Source organism: Perca fluviatilis, chromosome 2, assembly GCF_010015445.1.
Source record: "Perca fluviatilis chromosome 2, GENO_Pfluv_1.0, whole genome shotgun sequence".
Classification (NCBI taxonomy): Eukaryota; Metazoa; Chordata; class Actinopteri; order Perciformes; family Percidae; genus Perca; species Perca fluviatilis.
In genome coordinates this window covers 36,922,529-36,937,201 of record NC_053113.1, presented here as the reverse complement: position 1 = coordinate 36,937,201, position 14,673 = coordinate 36,922,529, and the positions used below count along the sequence as shown (strand labels likewise).

Genomic DNA, 14,673 nt, shown 5'->3' with positions numbered 1-14,673 from the left:
TACTAATCATTTGCACACATTAACAGTTGTACTCTTTGCCTTAAAGGTCCGATGACATGGTGCTCTTTGGATGCTTTTATATAGACCTCAGTGGTCCCCTAATACTGTATCTGAAGTCTCTTTCCCGAAATTCAGCCTTGGTGCAGAATTACAGCCACTAGAGCCAGTCCCACAATGAGCTTTCCTCAGAATGTGCCATTTCTGTGTCGGTAGCTATTGAGGAGGAGAGAGGGAGGGGCAAGGTGGAGAGTGGGGGTGTGGCCTTGACCAACTGCCACTTTTCTCATTTGAAAGCCATGATGTCTCTCTCTCATGGGTTGGCCAAATTCTCTGGGCGGGCAAAGCAGAGAAAGGGGAGGTAACCTTGCTTGTTATGACCTCATAACAAGCAAGATTCCAGAACAGCTCATCTGAGCTTTAATTTTCTCAAAGGCAGAGCAGGATACCCAGGTCTCGGTTTACACCTATCATCATTTCAAGCCAATTGGGGACCATAGGCAGGATGGGGGAACTCATATTAATGTTTAAAAACCTCATAAAGTGAAATGTTCATGCCATGGGACCTTTAAAAGTAAGCAGAAGATAATGTTACTCAGGAAATTTACCATGTAGATCAATTTTCTACAACGCTAGAATATGATGCGTAAATATCTCTTTCACTTTGTTCCTCCCTCTCTCTCATGGGCTAAAATATAAATGTCCTAAGTCATATTAACTTCCACTGCTCGCTTTTAATGCAAAGTGTACAACTGTTCGTTTTTGCAAATGACAGTGACTCATTGAATGGTTTCAGTTAAGAGCAGTAGTTCGTAAATGTATATTTTTAGACTATCTAACTATTCAGTCTGTCCGCTATTATCTGGCACTCTTTTTCTCGCGTTTTTTTATTTTTTATAGAGGACGAGCTTCCTTCTCTAGATATTATATGCCTTGCTCCCTCGTATATATGGACATAGAAAATATGTTGTGACACTGAAGAAATTGGACTCTAAAATCTAGAAACTATAAAGATAATTAAGTGATAAATTCCATGCACACTGTAAACATGAATGGAACAGAGTATATTCGTCAGTTATTTCCCCCCAGCAAAATATAAGGTCAAAAACCATTGAGGTGTCCTCTCCCTGTTGTCATGAATGTACAGTAGCCTACATCACTATATAGTTACTGGTCCAGTGAATTATACTATAATTTGGGAGGATTGTATAATTAGGATATGTTCTTAAAATTGTACAATCCTCCCAAATGATAGTCCAGCCCGGTCTCATGGCAGTTCGTGTAAATGTGACGTTATTTTAATCTATTGATACGTGTTCACGGAGACGTTTTTGTCGGTTTTTACGTGGCGGACAACACGAAAATGTGAAGTAATGTATTTCAATGGGAAGCATATTTTGTGGCCACAGCAGGAAAATGGTAGGGAGTAATATAAAAAGCCGAAAATCCGCGTAGGGAGGTTGGTTGGGGTGGTGAATGGGTCAAACAACACAGGACTTTCACCCGGGCGAGCGGGGATCGCGTCCTGTGTGTGGCGCTTTGTTTCCCGGGGATGGTGTCCCTGCGTATGGTGTTTTGTCCCGCGTGTTACTGTGGCGCGTCTCCCGGCGTTTAAGGCGCCCTTTCCCCGTAAGGTTTTTCCTAAACCCAACCTCCGCCAACCCGTTATTGTGGCGCGTCCCCAGCGGGTGTTTAAGGCGCCCTTTCCCCGTAAGGTTTTTCGTAAACCCAACCTCCACCATCCCGTTATTGTGGCGCGTCCCCAGCGGGTGTTTAAGGCGCCCTTTCCCCGTAAGGTTCGCCTCGCGGGCGCCTCCCGGCTTATGGAGCTTCCTTTTTGGCCGCCTCCCGGCGTCCTTTCCCTGAGAAAATAACATGACATTTACACGTAAAAAACGAGAAAAACGTCTCCGTGAACACGTATCAACACAAATTGTGTCCTAAGAATGCCAAATACAATGCACATGGAAGTGGAACAAACATGGTCCTTATTCTTAAAGAATAAAAAAAATGTATCAACTAAAATAATTCAAGGTGCATTGGTCAACTATAGAAATGTACAGCATTGTATGTATTGCCCTTAGCAACAGACTTCATTTAAAACACATTTGAAATGTTATCAGCCTTTTCTAATTATCTCAGCAACTGCCATAATATAGTCATCAAACTTGTAAGAACAATATGAACAGCAGTCTTCATACAGCAATATAACAGTAACAATGACTGTCACATGAATAATAATTTAAAAAAAATAATGGTCACAACTTTAAATAATAACAGTACTTAAATGAACAGCAATATGCACCTGTTGTATTTTAATCAAGGCTGATAACAATAGGGTAAAACCACTGCTGGGTGATCAGAAAAGGTTCCAGGATTGGCTCCTGGCTGTTAGCCTGGTTGGGAGCAGGCTAGCTCCACAGAATAAATCTCCATGGTGATTTATGTGCCTCCGCTTTCGTGAAACTGAGTCAAGGCTAAATCATCCAGGATAACGGTGAAATCCTGGCTTAATCCCTTATCTTGGTTTTGTGAAACAGGCCCCTGAACCATAAACAATCAGGGGAATACAGGAAACATCAACAGAAATATACAAACAGGCAACAGAAATATTAACAACCCCAACAGAAATATACACAACCACAACAGTCTACCTGAATTAATGGAGACTAATTGGACTGATTTCACCCTGTGCAGTCATTAATATGCAAAAAAAGTAATTAAAAATCATGACTTCACACCTTCTGTCTGTTCACATATCATATCTGACAACACTAAGCTAGAACCAAGGCAGGTTATGGTGATTTCATATTCTGCCACAATAGCATCTATTTGACTGGAAATTTGAACTACGTGTGAATTTTAAATAAAACTGTAAATGTCATTTATGCATCTCTGGTATCCACCTAAAAAAAATAGTTAGATAGTGATTCATTGTAAAAGTGTCTAACCTGAAATGTAAATTGTGAAACTAACACAAGTGAATTCATAATTACCTTAAAATACTACAGTGGTGGAGAAACCTGCATTAGTTTCTGGCCCTGCAGACATGGAGGGGTTCAGTGAAAAGCTTTTCTGCTGCAGGTGGGTGCACCACAGGGTTCCTGTCAGGAGCTGTGTGAGGTTAAGATGTAATAAGTTGATTTATAGAACAGAAGATTAATAAGAGTGGTTGTTTTGAAATGACAGGAAAAATCATTGTGTCTGAGTTTTAGAAGCAGAAATCAGTTAACTCGAAGCAGTGCTTGCCAGGTTTCAAACAGTGTCTTAACAGTGGCTGCAACCTGACAAAGTGATATGAGTGTGATAGCTCATTTGCAGAGAGATCCATTATAATTAATTGTAACTTGTGTTTACTGTAATTTACAATGTATCATCTGTTAGCTGGTAGCTGTATCAACTGCACAATATCCATGTTTGTCTTTCTAGCTGCTCTCTCGAATCCTCAATTATCTGCTTCCATTTGTGATTACAATGTTCTGTGAGCGTTTGGGAAATGAAGTTATGGCTTGCTATGGATTAGCTTCTTATGTAAGTGGTCAGCTTTATGCTCCACAGCCTTATGGAGGCTAGCATAAGGAAATGGCAGGAGTTATTTCAAGGAAGAAATTATTACAAATATAAACTCTGCAAGATAGTTATTACAATTGTCTCATAAGCCTGACAAATGAATTAATGTAAAGAACATTTACTCACATGAGTCATAGAAATATTGCTTACATCAGAGTTGCAAAGTGCACGTCAGACTCATTTAAATATGTTTCATTTTCATTCCAGTTCATAAATATTACCACTGCAGCTACAGGATGTGGTCTGGCACTGGCATGCGATACTTTGGTGTGTCAGGTTCGCCTTCTTTGCTCAATTTCACTGACTCCAGATCCCAACTGTTCCTTACACCCTTTTCTAAAATGATTAACATGGTCTGTGCTGTTGTGCAGACATTTGGTGGTAAGAACCTGCTGCGGGTGGGAGTGATCCTTCAGTGGGGCATCATCATCCTGCTGTTGTTCTGTCTGCCCTGCTGGGCTCTGCTCATTAATGCCCAGGCCGTCCTGTTATGCCTGGGCCGGGACCCTGAGGTGGCCAGGTAACTAACAGTGCCAAACTTGCATCTAGAACTCAGAGCCTCTATGATTTTCAGTCAGAACTCGAGACCTCATCCTCTCCTAAAAAAATATGTTTCTACATCAGCTCCAGGTGTCTTATCTGCAGAACCAGGTGGACTAATGTCCTGTGCACAGTTCTTTTATTTCAGAAAATCAACATGTCTCAATTAATGTAATTGCTGAGGGCAAAGGTATACTTGGTACTCAACACATAACTGGTGTTTGTGTACTCAGGGTATAATACTGCTACAAATGTACACTGCTGCCATGGCAAAAATAGCAAACTTGATGACGAACTACATCTTTCTTTACTGGCTGGATCTGGGTGTTAGGTAAGTGTACTCACACCTCTTCTGAAACTATAACACACAATGATATATCAACATGTCTGTGTGCATGTCTTACAGCGGATCTGCAGCAGCCAACACTCTGTCTCTGATTTACATCTGCACTTTTCTGTTTGCTTACATTTGGTGGAAGAAGCTCCATGTAAAGACATGGGGAGGTGAGGGGTTTCATATTCATGGTTATTCTATGCTTTCATGTATCACTCTGCTCAGCCTCCATTTTTTAAGACTACAAAGATAAGTTTCTCTCTCCCCCTGCAGGCCGGTCTGTAGAATCACTGCAGGAGTGGGGCTCCTACACGAAACTGGCCATTCCCAGTACATTAATGAAGTGCTTTGGGTGGTGGGTTTATGAGTTTGGTGGATTCTTTGCAGGTAATCCAAATATATTTTCAAAATGACATTGAATCTATTCTTATAGACTTAAACAATGAGCAGTACAGAACTATGTTATTTAAGATAATTGTTTTTATCAAACCACCATGTGATATGAACTTTGTGTATGATATAAAAGAAGAACACCTTTGTCTCTGATGATCAGGAATGCTGAGTGAAGATGAGCTGGCAGCCCAACATGCTGTGATGATGGTGGCTTTCATAACATACATGGTATTAACTACAAGTCAGATCATTACATTCTCACTTTAAAAACTTTACCTAGACATTATTGAACTCAGTGTTTGTTCACCTTGAGTCAGTTTACTCTCAGGAGCCAACTCGTTTTAATACTTTTTCTTGATTCTGTAGTTCCCTCTTGGTATTCAAGCTGCAGCATGTGCCCGAGTGGGTAATGCTCTCGGTGCAGGAGACACTGCCAGGGCGATCCTCACCAGCAAGATGTCATTAGCGCTTGCAGGTCAGTTATAAACATGTTCTGTTGTTTTAGCTTATATTAACATATCAGCATTTGATTTCTTCAAAATGTTCACAGCCCCTCTCTTCCAGGTAGCATTGCAGTTGTTGAAGGTTTTGTGCTTGGCGCTACTAAATCAGTGATTGGCTTCATATTCACCTCTGATGAGTGAGTCTCTACAGCTGCATTCACATAACTGTACATTGTACACAATCCCAATCCTTATTATCATTTAAGGAAAATCATAGGTCTGGTCTCCCATTTGATGAATGTTTACTGTTTCATTCAGTTCTTTAATGCTCTTGTGGTGAGTCTAAGAGCCAGTAAAACATATTTGCAGTATGATGCCAAAATCAAGTCTTAAAAGTCAAATATGAAATATGTTTTTCCCCATCCTAGTTTGTGTCCATAGGCCTCTTCTTGGGCACGGCCAACAGAAGATACCAGCTGTGGCCAATTTTATTGGATACTACTGCATAGGACTTTCACTGAGCGTTACTTTGTTGCAAAACTGAGAGTTTATAATTATATAAAGTGAAAATGTTTTGTTATTTTTTAAAGACAAATAAATGACTGCAGAGGAAGAGCAGGTTATTGTTATTATAAGTGAAGCCTGCTGTGCCCTTGACAGACTATTTTGTCTTTTATCCACAGGTTTTTAGCTGGACTGCTAATTTCTGTCTCTCTTACAATCCATCTTCTACATCATTGTCATCTTTAATCTCAACTGGAAGAAAATAACAGAGGAGGTACGCTGCTAGCTAATCCGACGGGATCATGCAAGGCTTCAGCTGTTCAGATATAACGGCAGAATTTGTTTTATTTCTACAGCATCAGCTCCTGAGACAAATCTGACACATTTCAAAAGCTATTTCTTATATGTATGAATAAGAAGATATTGACAGTTGGGTTTTTGTATCTGCTTGTTTGCAGGCTGTGGAACGAGCTCTGGTAACGACACCAACGACATTATTAAGCGCAGTTGCCCTGTCAGACAACCAGACAGAAAGTGGCCTGTTATACACTTAGAACCTAAATGGCTTTTCATTTTACACTGTTATCAATGTACTTTTCTATGTTGTTTTCTGTGTAATAATTTCCAGTGGACATTTGAGTTAAAAAAACAATTATCTGACAACTTTCCTTCTAGGTTTTACCGTGCTTGTTCTCCATACCACTCAACAAAATAAAGTAATATAACATTTTTCCCTCCTGCTGCTACCGGCAGTAAGACGAGTGCTTAGGGACGTCTACAAATTACAACACTGAAAAGAGATACAACAAAAATATTTATTAATTTAACTGTTTTTTAAAGTGAGTGCTGTAGTATAACTAGCAATATACAAGTTATAATTGAGGTAAATTTGGAGACATTACCTTATTTAATCATTAAATTAATAAATATTTTTGTTGTATCTATTTTCGGTGTTGTAATTTGTAGACGTCCCTAAGCACTCGTCTTACTGCCCGTTAGGTAGCAGCAGCAGCAGCAGAGATCAGAAGCCAACAGTCAAGTGTTATTTACATAAACTTCTGGTGTACTTACAAACTTTTCAATCCATCGTTTTATGAGTGCATAACCTATTTGTACTACTGTAGAAGTTTGGTATAATTTCGGGCATTATTAGTGGGGTAACTTACGAGATACAAACGTGGATCCATTAGCGCCTGCATTAAGCTATTCAGCTGATCACGCTAACTCAGACCCAGCTGAAAAAAGCTTCTGGGGGGTTGTTTGGCTCGAGGTCATGGTGCAAAGCACCCTAGGGTGAAATTACTCCAAACCATCACTTTAAATGGGAGTACAAAAACTATCCCATTCTTCCTCTCTGTCCCTTTACTCCAATCTAGAGCAAGATGAATAAATAATCAGCCTTTTTCCACACATTACTGTTTGTCACTACCAGTTTGTCAAAGTTGCTTTGTTGCTTCTAAGCCTGTAATGCTGTAGAACCTGTAAGTCTGCCTCAGTTTTAACCAAGGGGGTAAGCTTCGCTTTAGAACACGAACCTCCTATGGCGCCATTTTGACGAAACAAAGAGATCACCTCCCGTGACTAGCATACATTTTGGCGCCACTTTGACAGCGAATAACTTTACATCTGAAGCGTTTAAAGACTCCATTTGTCCATTGTTTATTTCTAAAGAAACAACAATGTATAAAAGCCTCCAATACCTTGTACCTCACGTTATGGCTCCTCAGCAGACGTTTTTATAAAAATATGCTAACGATTGTGTCATAACCAAGCGACTTACTGTCGCATAGTAGAGGAATTACCGTATAGTACAGGAGAAGCTCGCAGGCAGTTTCGACTTACGTTAGCTGTACAAAAGCCCATCAGCTGTGCTGTGTATTTAGCCAGTTTTGTTTATTTCATTCCTCGTTCTTGTATTCTAGTCAGGCAATGCTATTCCATTCCTGTGAATAGGTCCTAGTATTTTGATCAGGCACTCAGTCGGCCACCTAGCGGTACAAAGCCTGAAGTAACAGTCAGGACCCTCCTTTTCAGAGTCATTCACACATGTGCAGGGCAAGATTGTGCATCAGGTTGAATCCTCAGATTGTAGTATGATTTGGTGTGCGTGCATCTAATGGTGAGTTGATACCAGTTACTCAATGTATGTTTCTAGCTACAATGTTTCCACTTGCTTGTTAGAGGCACCACTTAAAGTCTATGTGGCTCATCGAGAGAAGTGTGTTAAATTGTTTGTGCTGATATTGCTATGCTAATGCTAATGCTAGGACATGCTAGTTGTTAATATGCTAGCTTTCTCATTGTGTCATTGTAAGCCATGTTGCTATGCTAATGCTAATGCTATGATATGCTAATTGCTAATATGCTAGCTTTAGTTGTTTCATTGATAGCTATTGTTAGCCATGCTGCTTAGCCTTAGGCAATGTATTAGCTTAGCAGGTCAAGATGTAATGTTACCTATGCTATCTGCATGTTGTCATAAGACATTGAATTGTCTTATCTCTTGTTAATTCCAGAACCACACCCAAGCTCCCAAGCTGCCATTCACCTGATCATCTCTGTTCTGTGTTGTGGGTGTGAAGATTTAATGTGTAATAACTCTTTGAACGACCTTGGCAAGCCTGGTGTTTGTGTTCTGACTGGACACCCTGTAGTGGTTGCTGCCGGAAATTAAGAACTACTTCCCTCATCACCCAAATACTTTTCATGGTCCTTCGAGCCGGAGCAGCAAGTTCTACAGCTTCACCATGGCGGCCAAAGAGGAAAGTCAGTCACCCACAACACACGAAGAAACAGAAGGAGGACGATCAGACGCCACAGGCCTTGAGAGGTGTCTCCTTATCCTCGCTGAAGAGAACACAGTATTAAGGCGCAGCCTAGAGGAAATGAAGGAGCAACAAGTGTACTACTCACGTCCAAGGCATCATAGCGCTGAGGCCGGGGCCTTACCCTCTAGATCAGATCAAGCTCGCCGGTTTCGCAGTGCATGGAGACGTCCCCAAGAGATCGACAGGATCCACGTCCTCCAATGTATCCATACGAATCGACAGCTACTGAGGGCAAGCTACAGCATGCAACGGAAAGAGGGGATGTTGATGACATCGCTGATGACATAGCCCATGGTCTGGAAAGGATGGGACGACCATACAGCCGAGACAGAGTATCCCCCTCTCGGGACCACCATAGCGGGAGGACAGGTTGCCCTAGCAGATCTTCACTGTCTCATGGATATCAGTATGCGAGTGCATCTGCCAACTATCATAGATATGATAGAACAAACATAGATATGACACCCCAAGAGACTATACCATGAGTTGGCGCTACAGCCCCAGACACCGTGAACCTTCTTACTCACCTGAGCGGCATCCTCAACGTATTCCAGGGGAGAGGGAGTTCACATACCAGGGCCCAAAGCCAAAGATTCCCGACTTTGTTCATGAAGATCCACGTGAGTTCGCAAGGCTCAAGGTTGCTCTTGACAACCTACTTCCTCCCGACGCCACAGAGCGCTCCAAATTCCAGATTCTACTGGATCACCTGAAAGTGGAAGAAGCATTACTCATCGCTGACTCCTACAGTCACAGCAGATATCCATATACTGATACCATGGAGGCTCTGACAGAGATATATGGCCAACCTCACCAACTGGCACTTCAACGCTAATCTCAAAGCTCATGGAGGAGCCAAACATCAGGACAGGGGATACAAAGGCCTTTCGACAATTTGCTTTTAAAGTGCGCGCCTTGGTGGGCATGTTAGAGCAACTTGGCAACAGTGGACAAACTGAGCTGTGGTGTGGATCCCATGTTTCACGACTCCTAGGAAAGTTGCCTCATGATTTAAGAGCTAACTTCAGGAGGTATGTGAATCCCATAAGAACTCCCATTCCCACTCTTCTTGATCTAGCCGACTGGCTAGAGTATGAGGTGAAGGTGCAGGTCGATGGTTCACAGTTCAATGTTGACCACAGCAAGGAACGCCAGTGCTCCAACGATCAACGCAAGGACCGACCGTCAAAGTCCAGGTCCACAGCAGTTTTTCACAGCAGTGAGCCACAAGCACCCCAGCTGGCACTAAAACCAAGTGGGTCAGATCGGCCCAGTGAGCCCAAGAAATACTGCCCCTTTTGCAACACCACACAACACTATTTGAATCAATGTGTGAACTTCCGGATCCTCACTATTGAGCAGATTGGAAAGTGGATCCGGTTCAACCAGAGATGCTGGAAGTGCGGAAGGGAACACTTGTCAGCCGAATGCACGTTGAGGGCCAAATGTAAGAGATGTGACAAGCGGCACCTGGAGATCCTTCATGAGGTGAACACAGGTGGATGTCAGACTGCCACTTCCATGAAGAGCATTACCAGGTTCCCAGTGAGTGCCAAACCAACCAGCTCCACTGCTGAAACCCTCTATGTAGATAGGCCCACTGGCAGCAGCAAGGTGCTACTGAAGATGAGCCGGGTCATCTTGAGGTACGGTGACAACTCTTTGGACACATATGCTCTACTAGATGACGGTTCAGAGCGCACCATCTTGAAACTGCATGAAGCTGCTCAACAGCTCGGCCTCCAAGGAGCACCTGAAGAGCTATCATTGCGCACAGTGCGCCAAGATGTGCGAGTTATCCATGGAGCCACAGTGTCACTCTGTTTCACCTGCCAACCAACCTAATCAGACCTTCCTCATTCAAAGGGCATTCACCGCCAAAGAGCTTGGTCTGGCACAACACACTTACCCAGTTGCAGCACTGAAGAAGTCATATCGGCACCTTAAGAACTTACCTCTCCAGCCTATTGACTGTGCACAACCCTTGATCCTCATAGGATCAGACCATCCGCACCTCATAACACCAACTGAGCCTGTTCGCCTGGGCCCCCCAGGAGGGCCAGCTGCGGTCAAGACGCGGTTGGGATGGGTCACTTCAGGGTCCCTCAAAAATGCTGAAACACAGCCTGACCACCCAGCAATGCCTTCTGACATCCATTGCTCCTGTGACTTCCGAGTTACTCAGCCACGTAGAAAAGTTGTGGCAATTGGATATTCTGCCCTACCGAAGCGAGAAACTTGTGACACGATCCAGGCAAGACACAGAGGCCATTCGGATTCTGGAGGAGAAGACACTCCGCATGGAAGTGGATGGAGTTCTATGGTATGCTACTCCATTGCTGTGGAAAAGAGACCTACCCCCCCTGGTTGCCCCGAAGGAATTGGTCATGGCCCAACTGCGTGGTACTGAGAAGAGGCTTGCTAGTGATCCTGAGAAAGCTGCCTCTTACAACATGGAGATAAGCTACCTGTTTGAAGCTGGTTACGTTAAGAAGATCCCCATGGAGGAAGTAGCCACGAGTTCTGGGTGGTACATTCCACATCATATGGTCCACCATAATGGGAAGAATAGAATTGTTTTCAACTGTTCCTTCTCCTACAAGGGCATCAGTTTAAAAGATTACCACCTTCCTGGACCTGTATTGGGTGCTACACTGCTCGGTGTTCTCCTTCGCTTCCGTGAACATCCCTTTGTGATCAGTTCAGATATAAAGGGCATGTTCCATCAGGTTCGCCTTCTCCCAAAGGACAAACCACTTTTGAGGTTCCTTTGGAGAGAGATGAGGAGAAATGACCCCCCTGACATCTGTCAGTGGCAAGTCCTGCCTTTCGGCACAACCTCAAGCCCCTGCTGTGCCACCTTTGCTCTCCAGAAACATGTGGCCAACCATACGGAGGCTGGAGACAAGTTGCGCACCTCAGTTGAACAGTGCTTCTATGTAGACAATTGTCTACAGAGTCTACGCACTGCTGATGAAGCAAGACAACTGATGGATGATCTTCGCCATTTCCTTGCTGAAGATGGGTTCGAGTTGCGACAATGGGCCAGCAACTGCCCAAGCATTATTAGCCATCTGCCCTCAGAGTTCAGGTCTCAAAGTAGCGAACTCTGGTTCAACCAAGACACGACCGACCCAGAGGAGCGCACTCTTGGACTGTTATGGCACTGGCAGTCGGACATACTCGGTTACAAGCATGGCCAATTGGAGACTGATACTCAGCCCACAATGCGCGGTATCTACAGGATCCTTGCCAAGCAGTATGACCCACTTGGCTTCATTGTGCCATTTACTACCAGGGCCAAGATCTTGGTACAGAGGCTCTGGGATCAGAAGCATGAATGGGATGATACGGATTTACCGCATGACCTCCTTCAAGAATGGTTCTCCTGGGTAGAGGAACTCCCACAGCTGGCACGCATCACACTGCCGAGATGCTATACCACAGCAGAGCTGGATGCAAACACCTGCAAACGTAGCATCCACATCTTCTGTGACGCATCAGAAAAAGCATATGGCTCTGTTGCGTATCTTCGCACCGAAAACAGTGGACTTATCCAAGTTGCGTTTATTGCCGCACGCTCTAGAGTGGCTCCCAAACGGCAACTGTCTATCCCAAGGTTGGAGCTCTCTGTTGCCTTAACAGGTGCCCAACTGGCATCAGTCCTGAAGAGAGAGCTAACCCTCAATGTCCAGAGCTACATCTACTGGACAGACTCTATGACGGTCCTTACCTGGTTGCAATCAGAATCTTGCAAATACAAAGTCTTTGTGGGTACTAGGATTGCAGAAGTGCAGGAATTGTCTGATGCAGGAACCTGGCGCTATGTTGAATCGCAGAGAAACCCAGCTGATGACCTCACCAGGGGGAAGACTCTGACACAGCTAGCTGAACACACTCATTGGTTCCAAGGCCCGGCCTTCCTTTGGCAGCCTGAGACCTATTGGCCGGAGAAGCCATCCAAAAGTTCAGCAGATGCTCCTGAGGAACTGCGGAAGCAAACCTTTTGTGGAGCTACAGCTGTCGACAGTGGTCCATCGCAGCTTGATGTCAGTCAGTACAGCACATTCCAGGAGCTCCTCGAAGCTGTAGCCTGTCAACTACACGGGGCGGCTTTGGGGACCCACAGTCTGTCAGCAAACAATTCAGGAAAGCTGAATTGGATATTCTTCGTCGAGCTCAGTTTGAGTTTTCCAGATGACATGGCCCAGTTGCAAGCAGCAAATCCTGTCTCCACGAATAGTAGACAAGTCACACTTGCCCCTGAGCTTGACACCGATACCCAGCTCATTCGGGTTGGAGGCCGCCTACGTAGATGTGACCAACTAGATCAGGGAGTGCAACATCCAATCGTGCTTGATCCTGCCCATCTTATTACCAAGTTGATCATCAAACGCTATGAAAACGACCTACACCACCCTGGTCCAGAAAGGGTATTCGCAGAAATCAGGCGGCGCTTTTGGATCCTGAGAGGCCGGCAGGAAATTCGCAAGTTCCAACACAGTTGCCCTGAGTGTCGCAAGTGGCGTGGAACACCTAACATCCCACGGATGGCTGACTTGCCCGCCTCCAGTCTAAGGCTCTATAAGCCAGCCTTTTACTCCACTGGAATAGACTGTTTTGGCCAAATTCAGATCAGAGTGGGGAGGCGCAACGAAAAGCGCTGGGGCATATTGTACAAGTGCCTTACAACCAGAGCAGTCTACATAGACCTTCTTTCAAGCATTGACTCTGACTCCTTCCTAATGTCACTCCATCGTTTCGTGTCCAGAAGAGGAAAGCCACACGAGATACTTTGTGACAGAGGAACAAACTTCAAGGGAGGTGACAGGGAGCTCAAAGAGGCATTCCAGGACCTCCAGCCAGCCCTGAAAGAGCAGCTGATCACCCAACAGATCGATTTCCGCTACAACCCACCATGTGCTCCCCACTTTGGCGGCTCATGGGAAAGGGAAATACGATCCATTAAGGCAGCACTGTACACAGTCCTTGGAGCACAGACTGTGCCAGAAGAAGTGCTCAGGACAGTCTTGGTAGAGATTTAAGGCATACTTAATTCCAAACCTTTGGGTTACGTGTCCTCGGATGTCTCAGATCCAGATCCTGTGACTCCAAACTCTCTTCTCATGGGGCGGCCTGATACCTCTCTGCCCCAAGTGATCTATCCAGAGTCTGAGTTGCTAACACGCATACGATGGAGGCACAGTCAAGTCCTGGCTGACCAGTTTTGGGCCAGATTTGTCCGCCAGTACCTGCCAACGCTACAGACACGTCAGAAATGGCAAAAGGAGAAAGAGAACCTGACTAATGGCACAGTGGTGATGATCGTGGACCCTCAGGCACCGAGAGCCCTCTGGCTTGTTGGAACCGTCAAGGCAGTCCATCCCGGCTCTGATGGAAGAGGGAGGGCAGCTGAAGTACTGGTCAAAGACCGTACCTATCCCTGTCTTCCCGCGCTTCCAAACGACCCTGGATAGATGGGCTTTCAGTAACAAATCTGTACAACAGATTTGGGGGCGGCTGTACAAAAGCCAATCAGCTGTGCTGTGTATTTAGCCAGTTTTGTTTATTTCATTCCTCGTTCTTGTATTCTAGTCAGGCAATGCTATTCCATTCCTGTGAATAGGTCCTAGTATTTTGATCAGGCACTCAGTCGGCCACCTAGCGGTACAAAGCCTGAAGTAACAGTCAGGACCCTCCTTTTCAGAGTCATTAGGCTCGTTCGAGATGAACTGCGCCTCGCCTGTAAAGTAGACGAGAGCAGGCGGCAGCAGACTGGGGCGGTTACAAAAGTCCGCTCTCAAGTCGGACAGTTTTCCAGCTGACTCCAGCAGCCTTCAGGCTGAACAGGAAGTGACACAAACACTGTGGTCCGTTCGGATCCGATTCCGATTTAATAAAATGTTATCAGACCCATATATCAGCTCCTACACAGTCTCTAGTTGTTTTTATTATGACAGAGTAGCTGTCAAAATTCTCTACATGCTGTTGCTGATTTTAATTACCAACAGACTGATGATGATAATCTGAACAGACTTAGTCTCTCTGATTTCTAAACATCACT

The 14,673-nt window shown here is 44.5% G+C and overlaps 1 pseudogene; it reads left to right on the top strand.

Annotated features, from left to right (window-relative positions):
- Positions 1–1,154: 1,154 nt before the first annotated feature.
- On the top strand, positions 1,155–6,529 carry LOC120547127 (annotated as a pseudogene).
- Positions 6,530–14,673: the final 8,144 nt, after the last annotated feature.